The sequence below is a fragment of the Orcinus orca genome, chromosome X, assembly GCF_937001465.1.
Source record: "Orcinus orca chromosome X, mOrcOrc1.1, whole genome shotgun sequence".
Taxonomy (NCBI): domain Eukaryota; kingdom Metazoa; phylum Chordata; class Mammalia; order Artiodactyla; family Delphinidae; genus Orcinus; species Orcinus orca.
Window position 1 is genome coordinate 80112693 of NC_064580.1, and position 12048 is coordinate 80124740.

The window sequence follows — 12048 nt, forward strand, 5'->3', positions numbered from 1 at the left end:
ATCTTCTCCCAAATTTTGAAAGATACCCCAAATGCCCTGTGTATATGAAATATTTAAATGTTCCTTTTGAAATTCTTAGAAATATGGAATATCTGTCTTACTTTTAACTCTCTAAAGGTAGTGCATACAACTCTACTTGCCAATTAATATGCTTTTGTTGCCCCTGGGGGAAAAACACATGTAACGAGTAACGTCATGTGTGTGGCATCCATATATTCACTCATTTTTTTTTCCAGGCCATATATATATATATATATATATATATATATATATATATATACAACGAGCCCAAGGTTGACAGTGTAATTTAGAGACATTCAGGCATGGCCTAAATATAGTTCAGCAGTAAAATTTGACTCCATCTCAACTCCTCACCTATTCCTACCCATTGCTTCTTCTGATTTCCTGCACCCTAAACCTCACTTAGTGCCTCAACTTTCTTAAGAAATAACTCATACTGTGGATTGCTTCCTTATATTTGGTAATATTATACTATGGTAATAAACTATGACCTCATTAATTGCTTATTTATTTCTCTTATTGTCATACTTAGTACCTAGTAGCACACTGTCTTTTCTCATTTGTTTAATAATATAGAAAGTATTATGTAACATTCTGTATAATATTAATTTAATATGCAATTCATACATTCCTGGAACAACATGCCATACGCCTGGTAGTAACTTAGATGTTTCTTTGTGTTTTACTTGTCATGCAAGGTCAGAGCAAATTTTATTGCTTAACTATAAAATTCAAACACCTATGAGTTACAGTAGTATGTATTTCTCAGCTCCTGATATTTTTATTTTTCCACTTTTACTTAAGTTTTCTCTATTTTATCCTGTGCTTTATCATGTAAGACTAATTCAAATCATTGTTGGAACTAATCGATGTGTGTGTATGTGCGTGTGGGTGTTTTAGCTCAAAGAGAAAATTATTTTCATTTTCGAATTTCTCTCTATATATATTTATTTACTTGAAACCAATGTAATGAAGAATATACTTCAAAGCTATGGGTATTTTTGAATCCAGAGAGTAATTCTGCTATCCACAGATATTTCAGATGTGTTTGAATCTTAAGTAGTAAAGGCTATTGTCGGTCACTGATGCAAGAGTAGTGGTGTTTCACTTATACCTTTATTACATTTTTTACAACATACTTCATTCTTTTTGCAGTATTCATTGATTTTTAAAAAGCCATTCTCCCAAATGTAAAGGAACTCCAAATTTATGACTATGTGAAGACATAGTGGTTTCAGTTTTCTATGGCAGTACTCACTTGGTTTTAACAGCTTGACTTTCATAGAATAATGCAATATCTCTAGACCTCATGTTCAAGGATGCCATCAAAGAGCCAAGACAATCCAGATAATTCAATAATATTGTTACAATTAGTGTCTAAAATGGGAGAAGCAACTTGCTCTTTTTCTAGGAAAAAGATGTTCTTTTTAAATACATCATTTGCTTTTAATTGGCATAAACTCTACAGCAGGGGTCCCCAACCCCTAACAGGCTGGTACCGATCCAGGGCCTGTTAGGAACCAGGCCGCACAGCAGGAGGTGAGCGGTGGGCTAGCTGCTCCCCATCGCTCGCATTACCGCCTGAACCATCCTCCCTGCCACCCCAACCACCTTGTCCGTGGAAAAATTGTCTTCCACGAAACCGGTCCCTGGTGCCAAAAGGGCTGGGAACCGCTGCTCTACAGCATTGAATAGCACAATTTTTATCTCTGCCTGCCTATAGCATGTCAATTGTTGTACTGAATTAAAAGTTACCTACAAAAAGAAGACCGGCTAGTCAGAGCATGCACAGAAAGTGATAACTACAGAGATAGGTTTGACAGGCTGATCTGGGACAGCAGCTGCCAGCGTGGAGAAAGAAGGGGCTCTCACAGCCATACCAGAGGAGATTCAGGGGGCAATATCCTCTGCAGAGTTATGCATTATTATTATTTTTTTGTGTGTGTGGTACGCGGGCCTCTCACTGCTGTGGCCTCTCCCGTTGCGGAGCACAGGTTCCGGACGCGCAGGCTCAGGGGCCATGGCTCACGGGCCCAGCTGCTCCACGGCACGTGGGATCTTCCCGGACCGGGGCATGAACCCATGTCCCCTGCATCGGCAGGCGGACTCTCAACCACTGCGCCACCAGGGAAGCCCAGAGTTATGCATTATTAAGGCATGACTGCATGTACTCAATGCAGTAGTTAAAACCAGACAATATCAAATCTAACATATAAGGTAGTTTTTATCACTCATCTTCATACTGGCATTCAACAAACTCATCATGCTTTTTCGTTTTTAGGCTCTCTTTTCCAAGGGACTTGTACATATATATATAATGAATGTACACTGTAGCACTTTATGACAAAGCTCATGGAACACATAGAATATCACATTGTTTGCTCTAAATGAAACGATGAACAATATAAAGGATTATTGTACTTATTCTAGCTCCAAAAGCACTTTTCTTTTTCTTTTTTCTATTTTGAGCATTTACATTTGGAGGAAACTATCACTTTAGTAAGTGGACCATGAAGGAGCCAAGGTGTTTTACTCAAATTCTCAGAAGGAAGAATTTTTATCCTTGGATAAACCATGGCTTTCTTAAGAATTGGTACATTAAAAGATAATAAAATAATTCCTTCTCCCGTGTGTTGTTTTAATTGTAAAGGATAATATTTTTTAATAAATTATATATCTTCAAACTATATTTTAATACATTAAGAAAGAAACTTCAGAAGCATGATTTTTTTTAATTGAAAGTCCTCATTGATACAATAAGAAAGAAAAAGAAATACAAGCACAAAATGTGTTCCTTTCTTTTTTATAGCTATATTACAGTCCAGGAATCCAGTAGCTTGCTTATATAGATGATTCTTGGTTGTATTCTTGGATTTTCAAAAGTAACCCTGAGACTCCCTGAGGCTTTGCATGGTTGGGTTGCATTGAATTCTAGCTGTCAGGTTTGGGTTATGATTTCAGTAACAATGTTAATTCTTAACCAATTATGTAAGAGTTTTGACAAATAAGGCTCCTTAATCCTCATACAGATAAAGATGGTATAGTGTAAATGATAATATGAAACAGAATATAAATAAAACCAACTCAGAAATATTTTCTCCCTTGTAACACAGGAGTTCTAATTTTGCTTTTGTAGCTGGTGTGACCTCTCAAAGTCTTTTGCAGATGGACTTGGTTATTTCATTATCATGACTGTAGAAAATGGCAATGTTGGTTTGCAGCTCTAGAGCTTTGATAAAGCCAGCAGAGCAACCCTCCACCGTTCAAAGCTGTCTTTATATGCCTTCTCACATAAGGGAGGGAAAAAGGAATAAGGGGTGAACTTTTTAAAGAACCAACTTGCAAGCCCATGTAGTGGGATCATGTTGAGAGGGATCCAGCTTTTTGTACTTGCTTGAACTGCATCTCAAAATCAAATGATTGTTGATCAAACAATAGCTTGCACTGCACCTCAGAATTGGCTTCCATCTCTCATGTACAGCTTTGTGCAGGATTTTTGTTATTTTCCTGGAAAAACTAGTCAACTCAAGATTGAATTGATGTTTTCTTAAGAAAAACAGATAATATTGGCTTAGATGACCTAACCAACTTCTACATCATTACCTTATCCTGATATTTCCGTATGCTAAGGTAACTATAATAAAACGTTCTTTACCTTTTAGATACTAAGAAGCTAACATCTTCTATTAAATATATTCTATTTCTCAGAATTTTAACAGAAATCTGAAATTTATCTTCTGTTAAGTAGATTTAAGTACTGTTTACTTTAAACATCTGAAGATCAAAGAATTCATGTACCATGAGGATTAATTAAGTTAAGGCCTGGTCAGCTGAGATCTGAGAAACAAATCCAGAGCCCCTACTTTAGTCTTGACTGAATAGTATTATTAATGAATGGGATTTGAAACTCAGAGATGGGAAAATGGTTTTTTTAAAAATGAAATAATCTATATTTATTTGCATTTTGAGAGAATGAATAGATAATAAAAAGTGAAATCAATTATTTTATATTTTTTTCTTAATAATGATTTAAAAATTTATAAAAGTAGCCCTTGTGCTATGTTCCTAAACAGTTCCTCTCCTGACTCATTGACTTATTTCTGAGTTTCTAGAATTTCACCTGACTGCCATGATATCCCACAAGAATGATCAAAGAATGGGTTAGTGACTGGGAAAACGTATGCAAGGTAAAGAAGACGTAAAATTTTTAAAAAGGCTAAAAAACATTTCTCAAAACTGCTAATAAGAATCAAGCTAGCAAAAAGAGAAATCTGACAGGTATTGGCTTGTGATACTGGCCATTTTTACTGTGTTGCTGTACAAGAAAGTCTAGAAAAAAATGTTTAGTGTATTACAGAAATATCATAGCTAAGATAAATTCTTTTATCTGGTTAATATGTTCATACTGCTTAATAGGTCCACAAAGAGAAAATAAATTTCTATTAAGTAGTCTTATTAGGAACTGTCCACAATATCCAAGTGAAATACTGATTTAGGCAGCTTGATACTCACTGACATTACCAGTAAAGGGATCTATTCATTTGTTTTTTTCTTCTCTAATAATGACAATTTGAGCTGATAAAATCTTTTGCCAAATAAATGACAGTTTTAAATCCAACTTAGGAACTGTAGGTTTCAATTCCTTAAAAGTTGTCAAAGAACAAAAATAAAAAGACACCTGCCATGATATACCTGCTAGCTTGGGATCTGTGTGAAAGGAGACTCTAATTTCATTTTTAACTCATTTCAAAAATCTGAATTTTATATTTAGATATCAGCTAGTATTCCACTGTTCCTTTTCACTTCTATCAGTCATGAAATGGCAACTTTAACAAAGAGCATAATGTTCTATTTTGACATTGGGAATAAATTCACTCAAAATGACTGTTGTGAATTTAAAGTTTAGAACTCTTTTACAGGCAGTCGTATGTTTTAGTAGATTTTTAATGAAATTATAATTTATACAAGTGTTATTTATTTTTAAATTAACCATAATATATATATATATATTTTTTTGCGATACGCGGGCCTCTCACTGTTGTGGCCTCTCCCGTTGCGGAGCACAGGCTCCGGACGCACAGGCTCAGCGGCCATGGCTCACGGGCCCAGCCACTCCGCGGCATGTGGGATCTTCCCGGACCGGGGCACAAACCCGTGTCCCCTGCATCGGCAGACGGACTCTCAACCACTGCGCCACCAGGGAAGCCCCATAATATTTTAAATCTATGTAATAATGAGGTATTCTGTGAGGATTTCATTGTTCTTAAAAATTGTAATAGTTCATTTCCTATTTTTCTTTTTTCCAGATTAAATAAATGTATGTTATTTAATATTTTCTTCTATATTTTGTTTTATCTTGATTTATTTTTGTTTTATACTAATTTCAAAAGTGGCATTCCTTTTCATTGTTCTAATACAGAGGTAAACATGGTCTTCTATAAGAAAAGGTAATTGGCTTTCAAAAAGTGTATCTATAAAATTGGTTAAATAGTAAAATATTCTTTATTATTTACCTGAAATTTATAATTAGATTTAGATTAAATTTAGATTTATGGAAAATGAAATCCATAAGGATCAATAACTTTGCCAATTACTTTAATGTCAATATATCAAACTTTGGAATCAGATAGGTTCGGGTTGGATCCTTTCTCTGCTCATTTTAGCTCTGTCATCATGAGCAAGTTGTTTACCCTCTTTACTTCATTTAACCACTTAAATTCTGTATGTTTCAGTTAATTCATCTGTAAAATGGGATAGTGACAGTTCCTAATGCAGAAGTGTATTTGGAGAATTTAATAAGAATGCATGTACAAATAAAGCATAATGCCTGACACAATATAAATCCTCAATAAAAGTAGCTATTATTATTTAAAATTAAGTTTCTATCATTGCTGTAATCCAATTGTCAGTACCAGGATACAAATTCAAAGGAATATATAAATTCCTTTTAGTAGATTATCAATACCCAGTAAGTAGCTATAATGAGTACCTCCTTAGTCTTGCCTTATTTTGCAAAGCAGTGACTCTCTTCAATCTTCAGTTCCATATTTGTTGTTGTTTCCTTAGGTTTCTGGGCCCATATTTAATTACAGATGATGAAACAAGTCCATCATCTATGAAATCATTTATGCCGAGGCATGGTTAAAACAAATCAGCAATTTAGTACAGAATCACACAATGGCTAACAGTTTGCAACTTCAGAACCATAATGAGTTTACTTATTGAGGGCATTAAATTAATTTGTGCTTGTGTACTCTACCTATATGTCTCCATGTTCCTGTCTATCATTATGAAAGTAAGTTTATTCCAGCATTTTATCCATAGAAAGCTCATAGACTTTTTAAGGTGTGCCTTTTCTACAAGATAAACTTCCACATCTTTGGATGAAAACAAGCCTCAGCCCAATTTTTTTATTTCTGAGCATCATGGGATGCTCTCACAATTTTCAGAATTTTTTTTTTTTTTTTTTTTTTTGCGGTACTTGGGCTTCTCACTGCTGTGGCCTCTCCCATTGCGGAGCACAGGCTCCGGACGCTCAGGCTCAGCGGCCATGGCCCACGGGCCCAGCTGCTCTGCGGCATGTAGTATCATCCCAGACCGGGGCACGAACCCGCACCCCCTGCATCGGCAGGCGGACCCTCAACCACTGCGCCACCGGGGAAGCTCCCTTCAGAAATTTTTTAAAACTAAAAAATTTTTAAAAAGACACCTTGTTATCTTGAAAAGTTTGACTTTTTATCTTGCTTGGATATTATAATATCAAAATAAAGACCAATACTTTTTATGTGCGTACTGTGAATATTTTACATAGACATCTAATTGTCTATGATCATATTATATAAAATTGTTATTTGTAGACAACATCATATTCACTAGGCAGGCTGGCATTGTGCATGATGATAAACAGAATTCAGGCAGGTATACATTGAAGTCATATTTCTGTCATTTACAAGGTGACTAATTTGGGGTGAGTTATCTAACATCTCTGAGCTACACTTTCTTCATCTATATAGTGGAAGTAAAAAAAAAAAACAAAGACTATCTCTTTGGGTTATTACACAGGTTAAATGAGATAATACAGATAATAATAACACAAGGGCTTGTAATAATGTCTGACCCTCAGTAAGTGCTCATAAATTCTAGCCTTTACTGTTGTTTATAATTGTTCTTGCTGTTGTCCACTTATACAATTAAGTAGGCTAGATTGGGAAAACAGTCATACCTAACTCTTACCATTACATTAATAATGCATATAAAATACATGTAAAGTACAGTGCTTAGTAAATAGAAGGTGCTTAACAAACTGTACTTTAAAAATTATCAATACTGCACATTCCTTACATACCCATAGTCTTCAGCAACTATTGATAGAGACTTACATGTCCATCTGTGGCTGGTGACTCATAAGTGCTCATCACAAAACATTCCAGTCATTATTTTAGAAAAATAAAAGTTGGTTTGCTTTTTATATTTCCTTTCTATCCATAGATACATATGGATAGAGTCTTTGAAATAGGTGCTTTATTTATCTTGCTTGTAGTCATTTCACTTCATCTCACCAGATATCATCTGCCTTTATTTCCAGCCATCATTCATTCCTCATTCATTTATTTTCCAATGGTCTCATATATTGGAATTTGGAATAAGAGTTTATGAAATGAATGGGTCACTCCTTAAATATTGATTCAAGAGGCAAAGATATGAAATCGGCATTTTGCATTTAATATGCAATGTGTTATCCAAAAGCATTCTGTGAGGCACTGATATTTGGCCATCTCTTTTTCTTGTTTAGTTAATTCACATATAGATTGTGGTTTTGGAGTCCACCAGGCATAGATTTAGCAGTAACATAGATGGTTAGTGCTATGCAGGTGCCAAATTTAAAACACATTATGCAGAGAAATAAAATGGTTTCAAATGGGAAGCATATATGCTTTGCAATATCCATGGTAAATTTCACTTTCAATCAATTTTAATATACCTAATCATGAAAATTAACTTAAAAGTACTGATATGGAGGAACTGCAATTGAAATGACATTTTTTTTTTCTATGAGACTTTTTTTTTTAATTTATTTTTTTTTGAGACTTTTTAAATGATCTTCACTGAATCATGCAGTTCCATATCACTGACAATACACATTGCTCTCTTTCCGGACAACTAGGGAGATGGATGTGCCAACCTTTAGTTCATACATTAACTGACCCAACTGTCTGATTGAACATTGTTATGTAACTCAGAGCACTTTATTTCTCCTTCACTATGTACCACACACTGTAGTTATTTATTATCTTCCATTAGCCATATCTGCACCCTCTGGCACATACTCAGATGAATTATGCTTGAGATTAGTAAGTAGCACTCTTTATTTCTCCACTGAAACCAAAGTTTATTGGTCTGAAGATTAACAAGCCACTTCTCCAATATTGCTCACCCTTTTAGATTTTTCTTCTTATCTCAACATTTAATTAAAAGAATGTTCAAATATACAACAAAGTTGATATAATGTTCCAGTGAATACTTGTATAACCATTTATTAGCTCTCTCCTGCTAGCTAAAACATACTTAATAGCTTAAAAGACACGCACAAATTTATTACCTGAATATAGGTTGGAAGCCCAGGCACAGTATGACTGGATTCTCTACTCAGGAACTCACTGGGCTGAAATTAAGGCATGGACTGGGGCTGTGATTCTCATCTGGGGCTCAAAGTCTTCTTACAAGCATACTGGTTATTGCCAAAATTCATTTGCGGTTGTAGGACTGTAGCCTTTATTTACCAGCTAGCTGTTGGCTGGGTTCAACTCTAGAATCAACCGACAGTTCCTTAATATGTGACCTTCAACATAGGCAGTTCTCAACAGGAATGCTTGTTTTCTTCCAGAACACCTGCTCTGCATCTCTCTGACTTCCTTTTCTTTGACCAGCTTGAGAAAACTCTCTGCTTTTAAAGGGCTCAGGAGACCCAACCAGGACAATCTTCCTTTTGTCATATAGTATAAAATAATCTAACATAATCATGAATGTGACATCTCATAGGTTCTACCCACAATCAAAGTACAGGGGCTTAGACAAGGGTGGGGATCATTGAAGGTTAGCTACGAATTCTGCCCTGCACAAACCACCACCTATATTGTCATTAATATTTTTACAGTTTCATTAAAGTATAATTAGATATATAGTAAAATTCACCCTTACCTCTTAAACTTTAAAGCCCACATTTTAAATTAATTTTTTGTATTTTTAATATTCATTTGATCAATTTTCCCAATTATAATATTGGTATAATGGTCAAATATGTGGCTCTGCTAATGGAAAGTTATACAAGTCTGTTTGTAGAAGTTGCTGTAGAATTACTATTTTTTTAAACAGTTACTTTTCTCAGTCACTTGAAGTTTGCCCTCTGACTAGACTAGAACCAGGCTAAAAATGTCTCCATGTCAGACAACCACAGTTTAATGCTGGCCTAGGGGGTTTTGTTTTTTATTAATCTCAGCGAAAACCTTGAAATTATGAATAAGAGGATAGTTTGTGTATACATTTTTAATGCAGGTTACTCTGCCCACGAAAAGTGTTGCCTAGTATATATTCATGTGATGACATACAGGAGCTGATATTGAAATAGTAATGATAAAGTTGCACTGATTTTAATGGTGTGCATTTAAATATAAATGAGAATAGTGGTCCAAATAAATTCCATCATATTTTGAACAGAGTTATTATAAATTAGGGTCACCTTGCAAAAAGTAATAAAGAAGACCCATTGGCTGTGATGTTACTGAGGACTAACACAAATGAATATAGCTCTAAAAAAAAAAAGTGGAGACACATATCATATTATTTTTTTCTTTAACAAACTGCTAAATAAAATTAGAAAGAATAGAATGAATGCATCAACAAAGAAATGGTGTGCAGTGACTTATAAAAAACAATATACTCTTCTCAATATATCTAATCTTATCACTTACAACACACATGAAAGTTGTGCTCTAATGGTGTCCAAATCCAATATTCTCCATGATGAGATCTTTCCAGCTTCATAGATAGATCTTATTTCATTTTCCACTTTTTATTTTCCCTTGTCATTTCTTTAAAACAACTGAGCATTAAAAACTCCAGTTACAAAGAACTAAGAATTTGTTATAACTATAAAAATTGGACATACCTGTAAGTAGAAGTCTGCAGCACCAGAGAAAATGTTTATAGCAAATATATTTTGTGCCAGACATGGCAGATTATTGGCTTCTAAAAATTTTGCTTTTCCTTGGTTAGTCTCTTTTAAACTTAAGTAAGCTTTGCTTTTTAAATTGTAATTTTTATTGAGATAATTCTAGGTTTAAATGAAGTTGTAAGCAATAATACAGAGAGTTCCCCTGTATCCTTTACCTGTTTTCTCCAAAAGGTAACATCTTGCAACACTCTAACATAATATCAAAACCAAGATATGGACATTGGTACAATCCACCAAACTCATTTAGATTTTATTAGATTTACATACACTCATTTGCGTTTATGTGTGTGTGTGTGTGTGGTTCTGCACAACCATATCACGTGTATGTTCATGTATCCACCACCACAGTCAAGAAACTGAACAGTTCTATCACTAAAACCTTCCCTCTTGTTGCCTTTTTATTAGCATACTCATCTCCCTCAAACCATTCCTCCCCATGCTTAATCTCTGGCAACCACTAATCTATTCTCAATTTTTATAATTTTGTGATTTTAAGAATGTGTATAAATCAAATCATACAGTTTGTAACCTTTGGGTAGCGTTTTTTTCACTCAGCATAATTCCCTGGAGGTTCACTCATGTTGTTTCATGTATCAATTGTTAATTCCTTTTTATTGCCGAGTAACATCTCATGGTATGGATATATCATAGTTTGTCTAACCATTCACTTGTTGACAGGCATCTGAGTTGTTTCTAATTTTTTAGCTGTTTCTAATTTTTTCTTGAATTAAGTATGAATTAAACTGCAATGAACATTAGTGTTCAAGTTGTGGTGTGGATGTGATGTAAGTTTTAATTTCTCTGAGATAAATGTCCAAAAGTGTAATTGCTGGGTCACATGTTTAGTTTTATAAGAAACTGTCAAATTGCTTTCCACAGTGTCTATACCATTTTTAGTTCCATCAGCAATGAATGAGTGATTCATTTCTTTGCAATCTCTCCAGTATTTGGTGTTGTTACTATTTTTTTTTAACTTTAGCCATTCTGATAGATGTGTAGTGTTATCTCATTGTGATTTAAGTTTGTATTTCCCTGATGGCTAATTGCTATGGTATGGATGTTTGTGCCCCACCCCCCATGCATATGCTGGAATTCTAACCCTCAGGGTGATGGTATTAGGAGGTGAGGCCTTTGGCATGTGATTAAGTCATGAAGTCAGAGTCCTCAGGAGTGGAATTAGTGTCCTTATAAAAGAAGCCTGAGAAAGCTCCAGTGCCCTTTCACCATGTGAGAACACAGCAAGAAGTCACCTTCTACGGACCAGGAACTAGCCCCACACCAAACATCGAATCAGCCAAGTCTTGGACTTCCAAACCTCCAGAAATGTGAGAAATAGATATTTGTTGTGTATAAGTTATCCAGTTTATGCTATTTATTTATTGCAGCTCAAACAGACCAAGATGGTAATGATGTTGAACATCCTTTCATTTGCCATCTGTATATCCTCTTTAAGGAAATGGCTGTTCATATCTTTTGTTCGTGTTCTAAATGAATTGCTTGAGAATTTTTTACTGTTGCATTTTGAAAGCTCTTTATATGCTGTAGATACTACTCCTTTGTCAGATGTATGAATTGCAAATATATTTTCCCAAACCATAGGTTGTGTTTTCATCCTCTTCACAGGGAAAACATTTTAAATTTTGATGAAATCTAATTAATCAATTTTACTTTTAAGGAATGTGCTTTTGGAAGTTCAAGTTTTAATTTTTTGAGGAATCTCTATACTTTTTTCCATAGTGGCTGCACTAATTTACATTCCCACCAACAGTACGTGAGGATTCCCTTTTCTCCACATC

General features: G+C 34.7%; 1 protein-coding gene across 1 annotated transcript in view; it reads left to right on the top strand.

The window, feature by feature from the left end:
• Positions 1-12048, top strand: part of PCDH11X (protocadherin 11 X-linked) — a 705712-nt gene that overhangs the window by 344254 nt on the left and 349410 nt on the right. The window lies entirely within an intron of this gene.